The following is a 25,219-nucleotide window of genomic DNA, read 5'->3' as shown; positions in this document are numbered from 1 at the left end:
TCAGAGTGAAATGTCACCTGAGGTCAGCCTTGAAGGTAGGACTGGAAGAAGCAGGAGAAGTGGAGGGAGCCATGGGCTCTTTTTTTTTTTAAGCTTGTTTATTTTTGAGAGACAGAGAGACAGAGCGTAAGCTGGGGAGGGGCAGAAAGAGAGGGAGACACAGAGTCAGAAGCAGGCTCCAGGCTCTAAGCTGTCAACACAGAGGCTGATGCAGGGCTCAAACTCACAAGCCATGAGATCATGACCTGAGCTGAAGTCAGATGCTTAACTGAGTCACCCAGGCACCCATAGCCATGGGCTCTTCTACGAGAGGGTGGCAAGATGGGAGAAGGATGCATGGACCTGCAGCAAGCATAGCATTGTGCAAACAGTAGGCACTCAGTAAATTTTTTGAGTAATGGCTGAGTAGGGCTCAAAAGCTCACTTCAGCATTGGGACCTTACCCTGTAGGCAACTGTAAGGCATCAGAATAATGTGGTAAAAGGGTTGCTTGAGGAAAATCAACTTGACAGAATCATGCAAAATTGGATGGGAGTATTGTAAAAAAAAAAAAATTTTTTTAAAAAGCAAGCAAAAAAAAATCTGTAGACTAGGGTAATAGAGAAGATGACCACATAATTTGTCATCCAAATTGGCACTAAATGGGATGCTGTTAGTAATTACACTGGGACACTGGTCATAAACTGGGATTTTCCTGGGCAAATCACCATGTAACATCAACTTGGAAACAGATAACTTGAACAGACTTCTCAGGGTATACTCCCTCATTTGTAATGCCTGTTTGACAACCTCCCTCCCCCCCTCCCCGCCCCTACCATAGACTTTCTATAGTCTGTCAATAGGGTCTATCTTCATACTGGATCCAAAGACTGGGCCAATTTTATGTTCTATGTTCCACTGTGTTAGGTGAGAAAGGACAGTAATTTTCAAGGATTTTTTCTCGTCACTTGCTCCTTTTTTTATCTTCACAGGAAGCAAACACTGAATATTTTTTAATCACTTTTTCTTTTGCCATCATCTCTGGAGCAGTGTGTTTATTACTTTTAAAACCCAGACGTAAGTAAAATTCCTGTGTTTTCTTTTTTCCTCTCTACTCTATTCATAGAAATAGATTGATGTTCTCCCACCTGGTATAGAGAGATGAGGACAGCAGCATGGGGCTCTTCTGTGTGGAAATCCACAAGTTGGGCAAAGTTGGAAAGTGTGGATGACACTCAGAAAAAAGGTAGCTATAGAAAGAATGGTGACTGTGAGAACCCCCCCTTAAGAATTTGGGATTTGGGATTAACATGGCTGGATTTTTTCACCTCTCCTTTGAAAAATATTCCAGATTTAAAAATTTGCAGCACTAAATCCTTTGGAAATGTCTTAAAAGGAATTAATCTGAGTTCACTGTTCATGTATTACACAGGTATTTGTAGATTTACCATTTTAGAAAATGAACAATCCAAACATCCCTGCCCTCAGATTTCTCATAGAGGTAAATTCCAAGACAGAGAGGTAAACAAACCTCTCTGCTCTGGGGCTCCCATGAATCAGATTCAGGCAAGGCAAGCACTGTATCTGGTGGGTGTGAAGTACTTGGGGAGTTTTCAGGCTGTAAGACAAGTGAAAACATGTTTGAGCTGCCACCTAAGAGTCAAGTATTTACCTGCTGAAGCCCAACAGCTTCAGGCTCATGCATATACCCTGTGCCACCTAATGGAATTGTAATGGATTCCAAAGCTTCACAGCCCCCGCCCAAGGTCAGTCTAAAATAGAAATTTCTGTCATATATCATGTAAAGGACCTGAGAAATCTGAGACATTGCCCAGATTATCTCCTAATATTATGAATGTAGAAGTGGAGCCTGGAAAACCAAGGGGTTCATCTAAGGTCACCAAGTAGTAGCTGTGTTATGTTGTTGGCTTTATCAAAGCTCCAGGTACTGGGCATGTCAGAACAATTGGCCAGACTATGGGTAAGGGGGAGTGGGGAGGCCAGCAGGAATGGGGGACATGGGAGATAAGAGGGGTACCCCCAGGCTACCGACTTCTCCAAAGAAGCCAGGGAACATGACCACATTGCTGCACAGGGAGATGGTGTCTTTGGCAATCACAGACCACTGCTGGTGCAGCAGCTTGCCAGAAAGTCAGAAATGCACAAAAATGTCTATTATCCTCTGATTCAGTCCAGTAAAAAAACAAAGAGAAGTAGAATATTCACAGATTTTGTATCTTCACAACTTGTCTGTGAAGGCAAAAGACCCACAGAAGCTGTTGCATAATTGGGTGACTTTAAATGGTCAAACCAGTGATTTAAATTTCAAATCCATTGACTCCCCCTTCTTGAGCCTGTCTCCAGTATTAATCAGCTTTTTCTTTTATCCAAATACGTAAAAAAAGAAGGTTCTTTTTTCAGTGACTGGTACCTGGTATACATTTAACACAAAAATGTTAACATGAATCAAAATTTCAGAATGAATTATTACAGACATTCATACCTGTTCAGAAATTTATCTTTTCATACCATCTCAGTACTGGTAACCATTTAAATAGAGAGGTGGAGTCAGAGGATGTGAGGCATCCTTTGTCACTTATTTAAGAAGGATGCTTCTGTTTTGAGTTCCATATAGTGATACTATAAGTGACCCCATTTCTACTCTGAGACTTAGAGGCAGCAGTGGGAGCCATGGCAGAAACTAGCAGAGCTCAAGTGGTGCCATGAACTGATGACATCTGTATACATGGGCATTGACACTGTCAAATGCACTTGCCTACCCATGTGTAGACACAAACTATTATGCTTTATGCTGCAACTAATATAGCCTTAGAAATTACACAACAGCAAAAGAAAAACAGATCACAGAAATACGTAGAAGAATCAAGGCTTGCAAGCTCTAGAACAGAAAGATTACCATGTTTGAGTGACAAATATGGCTGTAAGAATTCTAGCCACAAAGTCTGAAGTGAAAAGTGAGTTTAGTTGGCTAGAACTGATACATGAATTCAGCAAAATCGCAGGATACAAAATTAATGTACAGAAATCAGTTGCATTCTTATACACTAACAATGAAGCAACAGAAAGACAAAGAAACTGACCCCATTCACAACTGCACCAAGAATCATAAAATACCTAGGAATAAACCTAACCAAAGATGTAAAAGATCTGTATGCTGAAAACTATAGAAAGCTAATGAAGGAAATTGAAGAAGATACAAAGAAATGGAAAAACATTCTGTGCTCATGGATTGGAAGAATAAATATTGTTAAAATGTCAATACTATCCAGAGCAATCTACACATTCAATGCAATCCCAATCAAAATTGCACCAGAATTCTTCTCGAAGCTAGAACAACCAATCCTAAAATTTGTATGGACCACAAAAGACCCAAAATAGCAAAAGTAATATTGAAGAAGAAGACCAAAGCAGGAGGCATCACAATCCCAGACTTTAGCTCTACTACAAAGCTGTAATCATCAAGACAGCATGGTATTGGCACAAAAATAGACACATAGACCAATGGTATAGAATAGAAACCCCACAACTAAACCCACAAACGTATGGCCAACTAATCTTTGACAAAGCAGGAAAGAATATCCAATGGAAAAAACATAGTCTCTTTAACAAATGGTGCTGGGAGAACTGGACAGCAACACACAAAAGAATGAAACTAGACCACTTTCTTACACCATTCACAAAAATAAACTCAAAATGTATAAAGGACCTGAATGTGAGACAGGAAACCATCAAAGCCCTAGAGGAGAAAGCAGGAAAAAACCTCTCTGACCTCAGCTGCAGCAATTTCTTATTTGACACATCCACAAAGGCAAGGGAATGAAAAGCAAAAATGAACTATTGGGACCTCATCAATATAACAAGCTTCTGCACTGCCAAGGAAACAATCAACAAAACTGAAAGGCAACCAACAGAATGGGAAAAGATATTTGCAAATGACATCTCAGACAAAGAGCTAGTATACAAAATCTATAAAGAACTCCCCAAACTCCACACCCAAAAAACAAATAATCCAGTGAAGAAATGGAAAGAAAACATGAATAGACACTTCTCTAAAGAAGACACCCAGATGGCCAACAGGCACATGAAAAGATGCTCAATGTCACTCCTCATCAGGGAAATACAAATCAAAAGCACAATCAGATATCACCTCACGCCAGAGTGGCCAAAATGAACAAATCAGGAGACTGCAGATGCTGGTGAGGATGTGGAGAAACGGGAACCCTCTTACACTGTTGGTGGGAATGCAAACTGGTGCAGCCACTCTGGAAAACAGTGTGGAGGTTCCTCAAAAAATTAAAAATAGATATACCCTATGACCCAGCAATAGCACTGCTAGGAATTTACCCAAGGGATACAGGAGTGCTGATGCATAGGGACACTTGTACCCCAATGTTTATAGCAGCACTCTCAACAATAGCCAAATTATGGAAAGAGCCTAAATGTCCATCAACTGATGAATGGATAAAGAAATTGTAGTTTATATACACAATGGAATACTACTTGGCAATGAGAAAGAATGAAATATGGCCTTTTGTAGCAACGTGGATGGAACTGGAGAGTGTTATGCTAAGTGAAATAAGTTATACAGAGACAGACAGATACCATATGTTTTCACTCTTATGTGGATCCTGAGAAACTTAACAGAAGACCATGGGGGATAGGAAGGGGGAGTTAGAAAGGGAGAGAGGAAAACTATAAGAGACTCTAAAAAACTGAGAATAAACTGAGGGTTGATCAGGGGTGGGAGGGAGGGGAAGGTGGGTGATGGGTATTGAGGAGAGCACCTGTTGGGATGAGCACTAGGTGTTGTATGGAAACCAATGTGACAATAAATTTCAGATTAAAAAAAAAATAAAAGTGAGTTTAGCTATGATACTTTCATTGTCTGATAATAGAATACGCAAATTACAATGAAGACTCTTTTTTATAAAACTGAACACAGGTAGAAAAGAAATTGCTGGAACTAGGGTGGAAGACAGTTCCATCAGTGGGATCAGAGCAGAGACCACTGCTCGCTTGGCCCATGCAGACCTGTGCATAGATCAGGGGCCATTTGACAAAAAGACCTGAATGCCGTAGACAGAGAGCAGCCCAACAGCAAGCACCTAACAACACATGTTAACAAGTTTAGCACTACCACAAGCATACCAACCTAGAGCAGATCAGGTTTGCCTTTCCATACTCAGAAGTATAATTCCGACACATATTGAATATGAATTTTCTGGCTCTTTACAACAAACAATAAACAACTCTTTACCAAATTATTTTTATGGAGAACTGAGAAATGGAGAAAAATGGAGGCTGCCTAGATTACTATGCACTCATCAAAGTTATTGATAGCTAATAATAAAATGGACTCTGGTTCATGTTGTTAAAAAAAAGGAATTTATTGGAAGCTAGCTATCAAATCATCAGGAAGGCCAAGAACTAGACTTATAAAATAGGCAGGAAGTAGAATCATCTGGTGGCTATGGACACAGTTAAGTCCCTTCCACAGAACCAGCCCATCATGACCCTGTGTCTTGAGTAATTTCCAACTGACACTGTATCTTTTAACCTCTCCCTCTATATTCAGAGTCCCACATGAGCCATCTAGGTGACCAAGTCTTGCCCACATTTGACACACTAAGGATATGAAGAGATCATGACTGACCCCTTCAGGGTTTTATGCATAGATGGAAGCAGCACCCTGCCTCCCACTAAGATGCATGTATTGGCTGATACCCCATCCCACAGAAAGAGAGTGCATATGCTGGCCAGTAGCAGTGAAGTAATAACACCAGCAGCAACAACCACAAAACCTAGCAATTGTCCACTACAGGGAGAACTGATCAAGTGTATGTGTGTGTGTGTGTGACTCAAGGAGGAGGGTGGAGGTGGTCATGAAGCATAATGAAGAGGGGAGCAATTACAGAGAGAAAGGACAGCCAGAGAAAAAAGCAAAGGAAAAGGAAAAGGAAGAAACCAAAACTATAAGAAAGACTGAATTTCATCATCGTTCCACTATCCCATGGGCCGTGTATGATTTCTCTTCATATCAAGGAGTTGAGAACTTCCAATGAATATCCTCAAAATTATAAAGGTGCAGGGCACCTGAGGATGAAGAATGGAGACAATCTTATTGAATCACTTTTATTGCTTTAAACTTACAAGGGATAGTGTGACCATGAAAGTACATCTGCTATAAAGCAAATACATAGGTTTCAAGATGTGACTGTAAATGGAATTAAAGCCAAAGCAGACACATTTCCAAAAAATTAGTTTTCCTAATTTTCCCTTTCTGGATATCATTTCACAGTCATCAATTCTTTTCTACTTTTAAAGGCTATTGTGCTGAACATCTTGCAAATGGAATTAGAAGTCATCTCTGGTATGACCACACATGAAGTGAATATTCAATAACTATTTTACTGATCCCAATTTCAAAGATGTTCTATCTTACTTTACTTTTATGTATCCTTTTGTAATATATATTTTTGAAAGTTATTCGATGGCAATTCATTTACAAATCAATTTTGCCCACCTGTGTCAAATAGAAGTTAACCAACAATAAAAATGCATACTACAAATTCTCCTCCAAATATGTGAATCAGAAGTCAAGCACCATAATTCTTGATCACCAATAGGTATCACAGGAAATGTAGCCCTTGAAAAGCCACATCGCCCATACAGCACAACACAACAGAGGCAACACGAAACTTGAAACCACAATCTAATGTCTTGCTGTTACCCTTCTGGCAGCCAAATTGTTATTATCATTATTGTTTTGTCCCCTATGCTTTATTACCTTTTATAAGAAATAAAAGTAATTTTCTAGACATTCTTCTGTAGCTTTCCAAATGCAGTCCAACAATTTGGGAAGAGGGTGATTTAAAGTCAGAGAAGAAAAGCCACTAACACTTTCTGCATTACCTTGTTACCCAGAGGTCTGGACCATGATGATCCAAGTATTTCCACCCTGTATACTAAGCACACACCTCATCTTCTCCCTTTTAAATAACCTGATATGCCTTCCTCTCATCAATATGTCTGGAGAGCATGTTTTCCCAAGTAAACCTGGTCTGGCTCAGGAATCTTGACATTCCATTCAAATGAAAGAGCATATTGTTGAAAACCAGCTGCAGAGAGACAGATAGGGATATACACAGTGTCATCACTTGACACCTTCATTTCTAAGAATGTAGTTAAGCAGCAACAGACCATTTGGGGGTGGGGGAATGTTGTGAAAAACTTGATCCTGTGATATTACATCTTGACATTCCAGAAGATACATAAATGATACTTGACTTCTGAACACCTATGCCCCTTTTATCTCAAAGTATGGTGAGAAAGTAAAAAGCCAAGTTTCACAGTTAAGTCTATAGTTGATTTAGGAACTGAAGAGGAGGACACACTCGTTTTTACCTTGAACCCATCATCAATGCCTACAGAAAAACAGGACAACACTCAGACAAGTCTCATCAGAACCACCAAGTGGGCACATGTGAGGACAGACTCAGGGCTCAGAGATAAGATTCCAGAAAAAAAGAAAGGTTCCTCCAGATTGGATGCAGATCACTTCAGTGTTATTTATCTCTCTAGCAGAGGGCCACCTTTGGAGACCTGGAGCTCAGACCTTAGGGGAAGGACTTGAAGGTGCTGCTTTGCTTGCAGCCTCTGAAGCTTACAGACAGCTCAAACAATAGCTGAGATGTTGAGGTTCTTTCTGCTTGTTTTTTGTTTGTTTGTTTGTTTGTTTTTGTTTTTAATTTCAAAATATGATTCCTTGCTGAAGTAGCTGACCCAAAAAAGGCCAAAGATTATTATTACTATTCCTCTCCAACTTTAAACATGCTATAATGCTTTTATTTTTCAGCATCTTTTTAAAAATTTTTTAAATGTTTATTCATTTTTGACAGACAGAGAGAGACAGAGAACAAGTGGGAGAGAGGGTGGAAGAGGTTGGGCAGAGAGAGGGAGACACAGAATCCGAAGCAGGCTCTAGGCTCTGAGCTGTCAGCTCAGAGCCTGATGCTGGGCTTGAAGTCACAAACCATGAGATTATGACCTGAGCTGAAGTCGGACACTTAACCAACTGAATCACCCAGGCACCCCTCTTAGGATCTTTGAAATCACCAGAGAATGGCAGGGTCAGAGTGCCTTCAGTATTGGGTGTCCATTGCCAGGAATTCACTGAAGTATCAGGATCATGGAGTGACTGTTGGCCACAGTCTTTGAAAAACTGGAATTCAGCTGGCACCTCATCTGAAGAACAGAAACAACTTCATGGAATTTGGGGCATATACTGAGTTTGGAAGAATCACCTTCTCTTCGTTCCACTGTCATTTACTCTTCCCAGAAAGCAGAAATGATTTTGAATAAAAACTGAGAACAAACTGAGGGTTGATGGGGGGTGGGAGGGAGAGGAGGGTGGGTGATGGGTATTGAGGAGGGCACCTTTTGGGATGAGCACTGGGTGTTGTATGGAAACCAATTTGACAATAAACTTCATATATTGAAAAAAAAAGAAATTATTTTGAAGACACTTTGCCTACTGGGTTGGTTTTCATAGTGAGCCTCCATAGAAGCCACTTCTCTGGCTTGTTCAAATAATAAGCTATTTCCTCTGCCTCACTTACTGAGTGTCTAGTGAGCTGTGGCAGATGGACGTAGAGGTTTGTTCCAGGGCACACCATGGTAGCCTTCACAGAAACTGAACGGCATGGTGCTGCTTTCTAAGGAAGTCCAGGGAAGTATTTAGAATCTTCCTGTCCTCTTCCATCTGAGACCAGGATGCAGGATGGGCTTTTATACATGTTTCAATGACTACATCCAGGCTTACACTAAAATTCATTCTCCATGGTTCTTCATCTATCCAACCCTCAGAAAAGGGTTCTCTATTTACCAAGATGTTTGAAAAAGGTTTGAGCCTGGCTCTTCTAAAATCTAACTGACTTAATTGTTTAACCAAAGTGGACAGCACCCTTGTTTCTGAAAGGACTTCCTGGTTATTATAGTTATGTCAGAAACTGAAAAAAATGAGACTTCCACCTTACCAACAATGGATGAATCCCACTACACAAAGAAGAATGTGCTATAATCACTTTAAGTATCCTTTTCTGCTGACTCAATGAACCTCAGCCTGAGCTCCCAACAGAGAGACCCAGAACAGGAATCTCTTTAGCAGGGGGTGAAGTCCATCAGAACTGAAAAGGCTGACTTTTACTTTAGCCTGAGGTATTCACATTTAGCCATTTAAGTAAAGAAAAGCCTGATAACTTGTCACTAAAATAGCAAGTCAAAGAACAATTTTTGTAGAAACCTAGTGTTACAATGTTTCTAAAGAGTGTATCAGACACTCTGGCAGGTAAAGAAATAAGGCATATAGGGGCTCTGGGTGGCTCATTCGGTTAAGCATCTGACTTCAGCTCAGGTCATGATCTCACAGTTTGTGAGATTGAGTTGCGTGTCAGGGTCTGTGCTGACAGCTCAGAGCCTGGACCCTGCTTCAGATTCTTTGTGTCTTTTCTGCCCGTCTCCAGTTCTCTTTCTCTCTCTCTTCCTCTCTCTCAAAAATAAACATTAAAAAATAATAAAATGCACATAGTTACTGCCCCCAAGAAGCATGCTGTCTTACACCCATGAAGTGCTCAAGAAACCTTCTAGGGTGGGGTTATCCAAAGACTATAGGAGAGACTCCACCTGATCTAGGAATTCTAGCTACTCCTTGACGCAGGTTTGACTTGACTATTGTCATTGAAGTAGACTTTGTGGAATAACTAAGTGGAATGGAAAGGGGACTTAGATTGGATATTTGGGAACAAATAAGTGCATCCCAGATCTAGATATGAACAGTTTATGGTAGGGCTGTATCCTAGAAGGAAGATTAAACATCAGAGTGAGGCCCCTCCCATGACATCTCTAAGTAGTCCCATGGACTGACTCAGTTAGACCACTGTGGCCATCACCTGTCTCCAACAGTTCTTTTCTCTGCCTCCAGAAGCCAGCCTTTTTCTCCTTCCCTCTCTCATCCTGTTTGCTCCTTGTTAATGTTCCCAGTCAATTGGTATGTTGTGGTGTGATTCAACAATTTTTTCTCTGGCTCACATGACAGATTCTGTGTGTTAGTCCCAGAGTACCAGAAATGCCCATAGGAGTAGAGACCACAGACAGGATTAGTCCCAGCTCTGACATGCAAGGCACAACACTCAGCACTCTAAATAAACTTGGGGAAAAGTTAACAGAGCAGCTGTATGTATAGGATATCACAGCTTCTTGGCTAGAATAATTTACACACTGAATTTTACCTTTAGTTTAAAGTTAGAATTTAGAGAAGACTTAATTCACTATTTAAAAATGTCTGTTTTCAATGTTGACTTTGGACTTAGATTTAACACTGTGTGTGTGCGTGTGTGTGCGCGCGCTCGCACACGTGCATGCGCACACGCACGTATCTGTGTGTGCTAGATCTGCTTGGCCTCTTTTCAATTAGAAATTCATAACTTGAGCTTAAGAATTAAAGGAGGGATGTATGGTGGGGAGCAATGAGGAGTTGTCTCTTATTAAAGTGTAGATATCTCTGTTTAATTAGACATTTCTTTCTCAGAATAAATGCACCCCATTGATCTTTAATGGAGATTTGATTTCAGCTGGAATATCAATTGTCCAGTCTGCACATTTCATGTGTGAGGAAACTCCGTTCCATAAAGGGGATGTGACTAGTCTATGATCAGCAAGTTTAGGAGGGAAGTCAGATCTCCTGACAGCCCAAGCAGGCATTTTCAATCATAGTCCATTGCATCTTGATCTTTAGCACTCCACCTTACCCCCAAAATACAGTTTCAAATTAAATTAATTATACTACCTTAATTCCCAAATTCTTGGAAATGTCTTCCTTAAACTCAGAGTCAGTGAGTCAATGATGGCTGGCCCTGGAATTCTCACTTGGGCTTAATGGGCTGGTATGTTGAGCTTGTCCTCCAGTGGAAACATCCTACATAAGGTGGGGTAAGGGAGCACACAAACTTCACACAGAAACAACCTTACAACTTCAAGATGAGTAAGTTAAGTAATTACTAAATAAAATCATTACATTATTGAGGGGACAATGAGCTCAGAATCTCCACTATGAGGGTTCCCAAACAAGATTCATGCACACTTCAATTTTTGGTGTTTTCCAGGACCTATGAAAAGACGATTACTTTGAGGTCATTTTGCTTTATTTTATCCCACTAGAGTTTGTATGGACAAGACTTCTCACTATTCTCCTCTTCTCTCAGAAAAATGAGAAATTAATAAAATGTAAGCTCTAATAGGAAGAGACTATGCCTGTCTTATTCTATGTTTTATTCCCATCACATAACACAATGCCTTGGCACATACTATGCCTTCAGTAAATATTTTTATTAGATAAATACATGGAAAATATGGTTAAATAAAATATATTATATTTATATGGTTACACTTTATATCAAATATTCTATTATGATAAACTGGGTATGTTATGGAGTTGATATCTCAATAAAAACATATCATAGAAAAGATGATTTATGGAAAGTCAATCCTACAAATAGATTCCTCAGGTAGGAATGTTTTCATAATCTGATAGGTCAAGAGTACAAATATCTCAAGCTTTTAGTAGTGAAGCAGCAGCTCTTATTGCTACCCTCTCATGGATAACAACTATAAACATTGGTCAAGAGAAGAAATTGGGGGAGCCTGGGTGGCTCAGTTGGTTAAGTGTCTGACTTTGGCTCAGGTTACGATCTCACAGTTCATGAGCTTGAATACCACATCAGGGTCTCTGCTGTCAGCACAGAGCCTGCTTCAGATCCTCTGTCTCCCTTTCCCTCTCTCTTTCTCCCCCCAACTCCTCCAGTCAGGCACATACTCTCTCTCTCTCTCTCTCTCTCTCTCTCAAAAATAAATAAACATTTAAAAAAAAATAAAGAAAAGAAATTGAAGAAGACACAAATAAATGGGAAGATACTCCATGCTCATGGACTGGAAGAAATAATACTACTAAAATGCCCATAGTACCCAAAGATCCAATGCAAAAGCTCATCAAAGAAACATACATTTATTAGGAATAAAATAGAAATTCTAGATCCAAAAAGTAGAATATCAAAATTCCAAAGATATTTTTCACAGAAATAGAACAAACCATCCTGAAGTCTGTATAAAACCACAAAAGATCCTGAATAGCCAAACCAACCTTGAGAAATAAGAACAAAGCTGGAGGCATCACACTTTCATGCTTTCAAACTATATAAAAAAGCAATAACATCAAAACAGTATGGTATTGGCATAAAAATAGAAACAGAGAAATATGGAACCCAATAGACACCCCAGAAATAAACTTATGCATATATGGTGAATTAATTTATGTGAAAAGAACCAAGAATATACAATGAGAAAAGAACAGTGTCTTAAATAAGTGGTGATGAGAAAACTGGCCACATGCAAAAGAATGAAACTGGACCATTATCTAACACCATACACAAATATCAACTCAAAATGGATTAAAGACTTGAACATAAAACCTAAAACCACAGAACTCCTAGAAAAAGACACAGGGGGAGGCTCCTAAGCATCAGTATTTGCAAAAGCAAAGACAACAAAAGCAAAAATAAATAAGTGGAACTACATCAAACTAAAAGGCATGTGTATAGCCAAGAAACCAACAAAAAAATGAAAAGGCAACCATTCCAAAACTGGGTCAGGAAGAAACAAAAAATTTGAACATACCAATTACTAAAAATGAAATTGAATCAATAATGATGGGGTGCCTGGATGGCTCAGTCAGTTAAGTGTCCAATTCTTGGTTTCAACTTAGGTCATGATTTCATGGTTTGGTGGGTTCTAGCCCCACATCATGCTCCACTCTGGCAATGCAGAGCTTGCTTGAGATTCTCTGTCTCCTTCTCTCTCTCCTCCTCCTCCACTTGCACTGTCTCTGTCTCTCTCAAAATAAATAAATAAATAATTTAAAAAAAAGAAATTGAATCAGTAATCAAAAAACTACCAACAAACAAAAGTCCAGGACCAAATGGCTTCACCGGTGAATTCTACCAAACATTTAAAGAGTTAATATCTATTCTTCTTAAACTATTCCAAAAAAATAGAAGAGGAAGGAAAGTTTCCAAATTCATTTTATGAAGCGAGCATTATCCTGATACAAAGCCAATTAAAGATGCTACAAAAAATATATATAACTATAGACCAATATCTCTGATGAACTTATATGCAAAAATTCTCAACAAAGTATTAACAAATCAAATGCAACAATATATTAAAAAAGTTATTCACCACACTCAAGTGAAGTTTATTTCAGGGATGCAAGTGTGGTTCAATACTTAGAAATCAATCTACAAAACACATCACATTAACAAGAGAAAGGATATGATCATCTCAATAGATGCAGAAAAAGCATTTGATAAACTGCAACATATATTCATTACACAAATTCTCAACAAAGTAGGTTTAGAGGGAATATACTTTAACATAATAGAAGCAATATATGAAAAACTTACAGCTAATATAATATGAAATGGTGAAAACCTGAGAGCTTTTCCTCTAAGATCAGGAAGAAGACAAGGGTGTCCACTCTCACTACTTTTAACCAACATAGTACTGGAGTCCTAGCCACAGCAATCAGAAATAAAAGTCATTCAAATTGGAAAGAACAAGTAAAACTTTCACTATTTGCAGATGACATGATATTATAAATAGAAAACCCTAAGGACTCCACTGGAAAACTACTAGAACTGATAAATAAATTCATTAAAGCTTCAGGATACAAAATTAATGTACAGAAATCTATTGCATTACTATACTAATAATGAGGTAGCAGGAAGAAAAAATAAGAAAACCATCGCATTTACAATTGGATCAAAATGAATGAAATATCTAGGAATAATTTTAACCAAGGAGGTGGAAGACCAGTATTCCAAAAACTGTAAAACATTGGTGAAAGAAATTGAAGATGACACAAACAAATGGAAGGCTATTCCATGCTCATGGATTAGAAAAAAAAATAATATTGTTAAAACGTCCATACTACCTAAGCAATCTACAGATGTAATGCAATCCCTGTCAAAATACCAACAACATTTTTCACAGAACTAGAAATAATAATACTAAAACTTCTATAGAACCACAAAAGATTCCAAATAGCCAAAGTAATCTTGAAAAAGGAGAAGACAGAAATACCACGATCAAAGCTGTAGTAATCAAAACAGTATGGTACTGGCACAAAAACAAACACATAGATTGATGGAACAGGATGGAGAGTCCAGAAATAAACCCACCTTTTAAAAAAATGTTTATTTATTTATTTTGAGAGAGAGAGAGAGAGAGAGCATGCAAGCAAGGAATGGGCAGAAAGAGAGGGGGAGAAAGAGAATCCCAAGCAGGCTCTGCACTCTCAGGGCAAAGCCCAATGCAGGACTCGAACTCATGAGCTGTGAGATCATGACCTGAGCTGAGATTGAGTCAGACGCTTAACCAACTGGGCCACCCAGGCGTCCCATAAACCCACCCTTTTATGGTGAATTTTCTATGACAAAGGAGGCAAGAATGTACAATGGGAAAAAGACAGTCTCCTTAAAAAATGCTATGGAAACCAATTTGACAATAAATTTCATATATTAAAAAAAAAGAAAAAGAAAAAAATGCTATGGGAAAAACTAAATAGCTATATTCAAAAGAATGAAACTGGACTTTCTTACATCATACAAAAAAATAAATAAGTTCAAAATGGACTAAAGGGCTAAATGTGAAACCTGAAACCATAAAATTTCTAGAATAAAACATAGGCAGTACTTGGTTGCATAAACATTTTTCTAGTTATGTATCCTCAAGCAATGGAAACAAAAGCAAAATTAAACTATTGGGACTATATCAAAGTCAAAGGCTTTTGCACAACAAAGAAAACCACCCATAAAACAACAAGGCAACCTATTGAATGGGAGAAGATATTTGAAAATAATATATTTGATAAGGGGTTAATATCCAAAATACATAAATAACTTATACAAGTCACCACCAAAATAATAATAATTAATAATAATATTAATAATAATTCAATTAAAAATGGACAGAGGGCCTGAATAGACATTTTTCCAAAGAAGATCTACAGATGGCCAACAGAAACATGAAAAAATTCTCAACATCCCCAATCTCCAGAGAGTGCAAAGCAAAACGACAATGAGATAGTACCTCACACCTGTCAGAATGGCTAAAATGAAAACCACAGGAAATAATAAGTGATGGCAAGGACGTGGAGAAAAGGAAGCCCCTGTGCACTATTGGTAGCAATTCAAACTGGTTCAGTCACTGTGGAAATTAGGATGGAGGCTATTCAAAAAATTAAAAATAGAATTAACCATATGATCCAGCAATTCCGCTAGTGGGTATTTACCCAAAGAAAACCAAAACACTAATTTGAAAAGATATTTGCACATCTCTATTTATTGCAGCATATTTTACAATATCCAAGATAAGGAAGCAACCCAATGTTTATCTATAGATGAATGAATAAAGATGTGATACACTCACACACACACACACACTCACAGTGGACTATTACTCATCTATAAAATAGAATGAAATCTTGCCATTTGAAACAAAATGGATGGATCTAGAGGGTGTAATGCTAACTAAAATAAGTCAATTATAGAAAGACAAATACCATATGACTTCACTCATATGTGAAGTTTAAGAAACAAAACAAGGGAAGAAACAAAATAAAAAGAGACAAAAAACAAGACTCTTAAGTACATTGAACAAACTGGTTGTCACCAGAGGCGAGGTAAGTAAGAGCATGGGTGAAATTGGTGAAAGGAATTAAGAATACACTTATCCTGATGAGCGATGATAAATGTATAGAATTTTTGAGTCATTAAATTGTATATCTGAAACTAATATGGCACTATATGTTAATTATACTTTAAAAAAATAAAGAGGCAACATATAGAATGGGAGAACATATATGCAAATCATATATCTGATAAGGGGGTAATATTCAAAATATGTAATGAACTCATGCAATCCAATAGAAAACAAGCTATCAATAAAACAGCAACGTGTTGGGCATGAAGCCTACTTAAAAAAAATGAATTAAAATAGGCAGAGTATCTGAATAGACATTTTTACAAAAAGACATGTAAATTGACAAAATGTATATATAAAAGGTGCTCAACCTCACTAATCATCACAGAAATACAAATCAAAATCACAATATCACCTCAAACCTATTAGAATGGCTTAAAATACAAGAAATAACTAGTGTTGGTGAAGATTGTTGGTGTAGAAAAGAGAATCCTTGTGCACTATTGGTAATAATGTAAATTGGTGTAGCCATATGAAAAACAATGTGGAAGTTCCTCAACTAGTTAAAAATAAAACTATCATATGATCCAGCAATTTCATTTCTGTGTATTTATCCAAAGAAAATGAAATCACTGTCTCTCAAAAAGATATCTGTACCCCATGTTCATTGTAGCGTTATTTATGATAGTCAAGACATAAAAACAACCTGTGCCAAACATATGGATGGATATAGAAAAGGTCTGTGATTATATAATTAAGCCATAAAAAAGAAAGAAATCTTATCATTTGCAACAATACGAATGGATCTTGAGGGCATTGTGCTAAATGAAATAAATCAGATGGAGAAAGACAAATACTATATGATCTCACTAAAATTTGTAATATTTAAGAAAATGAAGTCATAGATACAGAGAACAAATTGGTGGTTTCCAAAGGCACAGGGTGGGACTGTGGGTAAAATGGGTGAAGGTGTCAAAAGGTACAAACCTTCTGTTATAACATAAATAACTGCTGAGGATATAAAATACAGTTTGGTGACTATATAGCTAATAATACTGTATTGTATATTTGAAAGTTCCTAAGAGAGTGGATCTTGAAAGTTCTCATCACAAGACAAAAATTGTGACTACGGAGTTAATAGATGTTAACTAAACTTCATTTGGTAATCATTTTGTAATATACATGTACATCGAATCAATATGTTACACACCTGCAATTAATACAATTTTATATGTTAATTACATCTCAATTTTTTTAAAACTGATGTGCTCCCAGAGAAAGAAAAATGTCTCCTAGATCCTAGCTTTTTTTTCTCTAGAAAAGCAGATTCTTCTGAGGTGTATGCAACCCTCTTCTTGACCCTTCACCTATTACTTTAGCAATCTGAGAAATCAGCTGAAGGAAATTTCACTTTTAATTTCCCTCCACAAATACCATTACAAGTATTAACAGTAAAACAACCTAACCTCATCTGAGCCCCACACTGACAAGGGCACAAAGGGTCCTTTCCTTTTATGCTTTCTGCAGCTGTCTTAACCACATATGACACACAGGAAAGAAATTTCAATTGAGGCCTCCAAAGTGCTACTTTAATTCTTTCCATATTTCTTGCTTTGGGGCATTTACTAAGAGTTTTATGAACTGAGCAACCAACCACATTGTTTATTCACCCTGCACTATCATCAAACTTGCCAAATCCATCCAAAAGTTTCTGGGGGTAGGGAAAAATGGTTATCAAATATAAAACAACAACTCCTTGCAGTCACTACCAAAAGGAGGCATAGGTGTAGGGGAGTGTGCACTTGGAAGAAAAGAACCATTCTGGAGAGTGAAGTTTCAGGAAAGTCAGGTTAATAATCTGCTAAAATACAAAATCAGTATTTTCAGAGAAACATGCTATAAATGAGAAACCCTACAACAAATAAATTACAATTTCCATAAGAGGATCCAAAATTAGACAGTTGAAGAAACTCAAGAGTTTCAATGGAGACTGACCCAAGATGACCCAGATGTTGTAATTAGCAGAAAGGAATTTTAAAACTCTGCTCTAGGACATAAAGGAAATAATACTTGTAATGAATGAAGTTCATCAGAGATTCATTAAGAATCAGATGGAAATCCTAAATCTAAAATAAGTTGAACATCCAAAAAGAAAAATTTACTAGATAGTCATAACAAGAGAGTGATGATGACAAAACAAAGATTTAGCAAACTTAAACATTGAGCTCTAGAAATTAACCAATCTGAAGAACTAAGAGCACAAAGATGGAAGAAAAGTTAACAAAGTCTCAGTGACAAAATTAGAGGATCTAAAATATATGCAGTTAATGTAATTACAGTCATAGAAGGAAAGGAGGGAGAGGGAATGGTGCAAAATGCTGGAAAAAATAATGGCCTAAAATTTCCTAATTTAGTGAAAGACATAAATTTCAAGAAGCTCAAAAGAGTCTAAAAACTTTACAATTATAATGTATAGAATATCTGTATTCAAGTACTTGATACTTCTTTCTTGCTGTCTTGCTTGTATCATAAGAACTGGCATCCTATGACTGTTCAGATATGGGATTTTTTGTTTTGTTTTTTGTTTGTTTGTGTTAGAGAGAGCACATGTGAGCAGGGTAAGGGGGCAGAAGGAGAGAGAGTATGTGTGCATTCGAGAGAGAATTTCAAGCAGGCTCCATGCTTAGTATGGAACTCAAACTGGAACTCAACCTCACAACCTAGGATCATGATCTGAGATGAAATCAAGAGCCACCCAGGTGTCCCTGTTCAGATGTTTTATTGCTTCTGATTACACTTGAGGTTAGGGAAACCATCTTTCTCTCACATCTTCATCCTTCTTATTCTCATAGAATATGATCCAAACACTTTTTTATTTTAGGGTTTAGTTGTTTCTAAATTATTTTAATTTAACATGTAATAATTTTTAACTCTTAAATACACATTTCAGTTTGAAATATTGAACTTAAAGACATGACATGCAACATTATTATCATATTATTGATTATATTCCCTATGCTATACTTTTCATCCCTATGACTTACTTATTTTATATTTTTATCTCCATCTATTTCACCTATGGCCCAACCCCACCCTCTAGAAACCACCAGTTTTTCTCTGTATTTATGAGTATGTTTCTGCTTTTTGTTTGTTTGTAATAATATTATATGGTGACAAATGATAACTGCATTTATTGTGGTAAGCATGGTATAATGTACAGAACTGGCAATTCAACATGCTGTTCATTTAAATTAATATAACATTGCATGTCAACTACACTTTTTTTCTTTAAAAAAAAGTATATTCAAAAATCCTTTGAGGTGGAGTTACTATTTATTGAGCACAGAATTTGTATTTGAGATTATGAAATATTTTTGGAAATGTGGTGGCTTTACAAAATTGTAACTAATGCCACTGAATTGCACATTAAATATAATTAAAATGGCCAATTTTATGTATATATGTTTTACTATTATTAAAAAAATAATAATGTAACATACCAAAAGTTGAGTTATATACCTCAAATGGGTGAATTGTTGGCATGTGAATTATATCTCAATAAAGCTGTTAAAATTTTTTTTTAAATAAAAACATGGCATGGATTTGTAAGCAAGGCAAGCACAAATTTCAGTTTATTCCCCATGATAATAAATAGAATTGGCCTTGAAACTTCAGTGACTTTCTCTTTTCAAAAGGGAGATCTTAATTTTGCTAACCTGAAACTGGATTTTTTTTTGTGGGCTATTTGTCTATGTCTTTAAAATAACATGAAGGAATGATCTCCTTTGTCTCAGCATTACCCTTCCCACTTTTGTTTGGAGTGCATCTGAATAAGCACCCAATGCCCAGGTCACCTCAAGATCATAAAATTATAAAATGACATTAAGTTCTTTGGGCATCATTACTTGGAAGAAGCATGTCTAGCTACTGAATAAACAAAAACCAATGTATGGCTCTCCAGACATTTCTCCAGAACAAAGAGGCTAAGAGGTTGCTGAAGGGCTGTCTTCTCAGTTGTTTGATCCTTTCCAATAGACCAGAAATTAGCCCTTCAATTTAGGCCAATAAGACACATTTGTTTGGCCAACACAGGCAACTGAAGTGTGGCTCAGGCTCTTGGGAATCAATGTACATTGACAGGTTATCCTAAGTCCTTGCTGCCAACACTGATCCCATTTTTGTAAGCTCCATAGAGATAGTATGAAAAACAGTTTTTCTCTCTCTTGCCAAATATCTCCTTTATTATTATCATCATCATCATTATTTGGAGGAATTTTAAAAATGTGCTATGCTCTTCAAAAAGGTGCAAGCTGCCAAATGCTCTGCATGAGGTGGAGGGTTAGTCATCCGACACTGTCAGTTTTTCTTTTTGACTTTGGCAGAAAGGTCCATTTCAGCAGGGAAGAATCAGCAAGTCAGCTGAGACATGTGATCTTTTCTCAGCGTCACTGCTAGTGCCAACTCGTAGTAAATTAGGCGCCTAACTTATTAATAGTGATGAATCCATTAGAGTTGACAGGAGCCTGGCTGCACTGCCTGGAATTAACTATGAGTGGTCAGAAGTACTTTTGGTGTGATCAAGCACGAAGTCAGATAATGAGTGGAGCTGCCACTTACTTCTCCCTGGGCTTTTACAAAATGGAGAGCTTAGGAACCAGATAGACAAAGATGCACATTATGTTTGAGATAAAGGATCTGGACTAAAATTAGAAATATTTATGGGTTGGCACAAAACCTTAAATTGCTGTAATAACAGGCCATTAAAAAAAATCTCCACAGCTTGGCATAATTGAACTCTCCCTCCTTGTTTGAAACACTTTCTCTTAATGGCATATAGCATTTAATAAGAAATTCCAGAATCCCACCCCTGGGTGGGTCTGCCTGTTGGCAGTGTGCCAACATGCTTTAAAATCCAATTTATTGAGGGGCACCTGGGTGGGTCAGTCAGTTAAGCACTGGACTTCGGCTCAGGTCATGATCTCATAGTTCGTGGGTTCAAGCCCCACGCCGGGCTCTGTGCTGACAGCCCAGAGTCTGAAGCCTGCTTTGGATTCTGTGTCTCCCTCTTTCTGTCTCTCTCTCTCTCTCTCTCTCTCTCTCAAAAATAAATAAACCCTTAAAAATTAAAAAAAAAGAAATCTAGTTTATTGAAATTACCATACAACTATTTGAATGATTTTGAAAAGTGATTAATGTGTTTCAACCCATAGGCATACACTTAAAAAAAGATACTGTCTGCCACTTTAACAGGGCCCAAATGTGCCTTGGGATGGAGCATAAACTATGTCTGTACAGACATTTACAAGTAGGTATTTGAGCAGAGGTTCAAATGCACTTCTGTTTGATAAACACATAATAACTCAGAACCTGGCTGAGCTAGACACGAAGTTCTGTAATGTAACGTGGCACTTTGTAATTATCTTAAATAATTTGACTGCTTTATATACAGTAAATAGAATTTTAAAAAATAGAGGACAGATATCATATGTTTTCACTCATATGTGGATCTTGAGAAACTTAACAGAAGACCATGGGGGAAGGAGAGAGGAAAAAAATAGTTACAAACAGAGAGGGACTGAGGCAAACCACAAGAGACTCTTAAATACAGAGATCAAACTGATCTCTGGGGGAAGGGTGGGGGAGAGGGGAAAATGGGTGACGGGCATTGAGGAGGGCACTTGTTGGGATGAGCACTGGGTGTTGTATGTAAGCCAATTTGACAATAAATTATATTTATTTTAAAAAGTCTACTGCTTTGTAAAATCAAGTTGCAAAAATCCCTGAGTGACATTCCCAATTGCAGCATCAAGAATTCTAATGATATATTTTAAATGCTAATATCACTCATTCTTGATACATTCATAATTTTTAGATTATAGAATTTGTAACATAAAAGAATAATTCATTGTAAATGATCTGAAATGGGAAACTTCGTAAGTTTTACATTGTAGGACTATGTGTAAACTTTAGCATTAATATTTGAAGGAGTCAAAAATGACCCAAATTAAAAAAGAGCTATTTAGAATTAGGAAAGATGTTTTTCAAAACACTAAATAACCACTTAGTGGCTACTTAGTAACTACCTAGTCACTGCACTCCTGTTATACTATAAAATCCAACATGCTACAAAAAGCTAAATTTTTTACACAATTGATAGGGTAATGGCCAAAAAACAAAAATTTGATCACGTCACTTTCACTGCCTAAATATACACCTTACCTTGTCACTAAACTAAACTATTTTCTTTGTTAGGTGGTCTCATCATGGCCTGAATTTTCCCCATCTTTACACAGAGTGCCTATCTGCTATTATGTGTTGAAAGTGAGTATTTTCATCCTTAGAGCTTCATTAATGACGGCAGGAACTGTATCTATTTTTTTACCACCATATTCCACTTTGTACCATATAAATATGTATTTCTGTTGAAAAAGAAGCATAATTTTTTCCTTAATCCAATTGCTTCTGTCATCTTTCCTTATATTAATAAACACTTATAGCGGATGCTTCAATTTGGGCTAGTGAATCATGGAGATTATGAGTGGGCCTTATTTCCATTTTCTAATTCCATTTCTTGTTTTTCTATCATAAACTCCAGCCTACTTTAAATTATACAGCTTCTAACAAGAACAAAATCTTCATAGAACTGGTAATGATCAAACTGACTTTTGATATATAATATAGGCAACCTAGATACTAAAATACTAGAAAATAAAACAATGTGATCCATGAGAGTAAATTGTGCTAAGCTTAGAGTTTCTGATAATTTACAATGACTTCCTTCTCCTCCTTTACAAATTCATATAACTATCTGACTATTGACATATTATATAAATAAACCAAAGATGACCTCTGTATATACATCCTCAGATTATTTCTTTTCTCAAAATCCCATTAGCACCAAACTCAAATTTGTACATGTACAATTATTTTTAAAATTGCCCAAAGAAGCAGATATGGAGCCACTTTGAGTCTGTCTATTTTGTATCCCCATAAAGCATCCCCTGATAGTTGTTACCCATTGATAAAATAGGGCTTGTAATTATAAGGCCCCAAGCCACCAAACTGCCCTTAGGAGTTCTTTGATCCAGGGACTCCCTACCATGCTCTGAATGACATCATTTAGACATGTAAACCTCCTACCTGATCACAGGGGGTTCATTTGCTTTCTTCATTTTCTAGATGGTGACTCCCCTCACTGTTAGCCTCTGAATGATCTTCTATTTTGAGAGACTTTGCATCTCATGAAACTCTATCCAAACATCATCCAATAAAGCTTTTTGTGTGTCACTGCCTCTCATGGCCATGTCTTTTTCCTTGACCAAACCAAATTCCCCTGAAGCCCTATTCATCATATAGTTAGAAAGAGGTTGACACCTGATAATATATTGGTAAAAATTTATATCCAGGAGGGGCACCTGGGTGGCTCAGTTGGTTAAGCAACCAACTTCAGCTCAGGTCATGATCTCACAGTTAGTAGCTTCAAGCCTTGCATCGTGCTCTGTGCTAACAGCTCAGAGCCTGGAGTTTGCTTCAGATTCTTAGTCTCCCTCTCTCTCTGTCCCTCAATCATTCATGCTCCCTCTCTCTCAAAAATAAATTAATATTTAAAAATTTTTATATACAGGAAACCTCTTCACTATTAGCAATCTCTAAATCATGAAAAGAATATGTTTCACCACAATTCCAAAGCTAGAGCTCTTAAACTAGAAAACCCCATGAATATACTTTCAAAGGTCTACAACTATCATCCTCCATCCAAAAATTATATTCAAGTGCAGGGCACTTGGGTGGCTCAGTTGGTTAAATATCTGATTCTTGATCTCAGCTCAGGTCATGATTTCATGGCTTGTGAGAATGAGCCCCAAGTCAGGCTTGGTGCTGACAGTGCAAAGCCTGCTTGGGATTATCTCTCTCCCTCTCTCTCTGCTTCTCTCTTCTCTCTCAAAGTAAATAAATAAACATTTTTTTAAGTAAAAAATATATATACCAGTGCTATATACTTCTTTAAAAATTTTTTTTAACGTTTATTTATTTTTGAGACAGAGAGAGACAGAGCATGAACAGGGGAGGGTCAGAGAGAGGGAGACACAGAATCTGAAACAGGCTCCAGGCTCCAGCTGTCAGCACAGAGCCCGACGCAGGGCTCGAACTCATGGACCGCGAGATCATGACCTGAGCTGAAGTCCGCCGCTCAACCGACTGAGCCACCCAGGCGCCCCTATATACTTATTTTAAGGGAGAGAATTGCCAGACTTTGTTTGATTCTTCAAGGAATTAAAAATCCCTAGAAGTTAAGAACCACTACTTTGTAATCTCCAGTGAACTAGAGATCTCCCTTTCATTTCACATGAGTACAGTTGACCCTTGAATAACATGGGATTTAGGGGTGCCAACCCCTTGCATAGATAAAATTGCACATATAATTTCTGACTTACCAAAAACTTAACTATTAATAGCCTACTATTGACTGGCAGCCTTATTGATAACATAAACTGTTGATTAACACATACTTTGTATTTTATACGTAATATATACTGTAATCTTACAATAAAGTAAGCTAGAGAGAATAAAATATTATTAAGAAAATCATAAGGAAGAAAAAGTACATTTGTCAAAAAAATCTGCCTGTAAGTAGATCTGTGTAGTTCAAACACATGTTGTCATACTTTGAGCTGGACTTGCTCAGTTGGATAGAGCACAGAGTGGGAGGGAGACATCAAGACCAAGAAGAAAATTTACCTACCAGATTCTTGACCACTTCCATTGCAGTTATGGAATAACAATAGAGTCTTACAAGCAGAACTTGATATTCAAAGATTAGTTACAATAAATATATGGCATAGTCAATTGTGTAGGTTTGAGGAAAAGCAGTCAAGTGCCTCAACAGGTGTGGTGATAACGGGAACCATCAGCATGTTTGAGCAGAGCCCTCTAAAGTCAGACCAGTATTAGTTGAGGGAATTGGAGGTTATTGCCAGTCAAGGGATTCATTCCTACAGTGGGGAATGGCTGCAGAGACAAGAACCGGGCTGGTTTAGAAAAAATATATAGCTTTGCATTAGAAGTCCACCAGGAAACAAGGAAGGGTGGATGGATGAACAAAGAAAAAGAAGCAGACAGAAATAGAGAGACACAGAAAGAAAGGAAGACAATGATTGTTTCAAGACACTGGACATCTGATAATAAAGAATCAAGATTCCTGAGAGATCAGAAACAAACAAGATCAGCCTTAAAATTGCCTCAGCTTAGTGCCTTAAGAAAACCCAGATGGAGCCTGGAAAATTCCCTGAGTTGAGGAGACAGATGCTAATGTTCAGGGAGAACAAAGCAACTACAGTTTTCAGAATACTGAAAAGAAGACAGTTACAGAGACAGAACTCTAGTAATCTTCAGAGGGTGTCTCTTGGAT

Source organism: Panthera uncia (assembly GCF_023721935.1).
Source record: "Panthera uncia isolate 11264 chromosome B2 unlocalized genomic scaffold, Puncia_PCG_1.0 HiC_scaffold_25, whole genome shotgun sequence".
Taxonomy (NCBI): Eukaryota; Metazoa; Chordata; class Mammalia; order Carnivora; family Felidae; genus Panthera; species Panthera uncia.
This window is presented reverse-complemented; position numbering follows the sequence as displayed.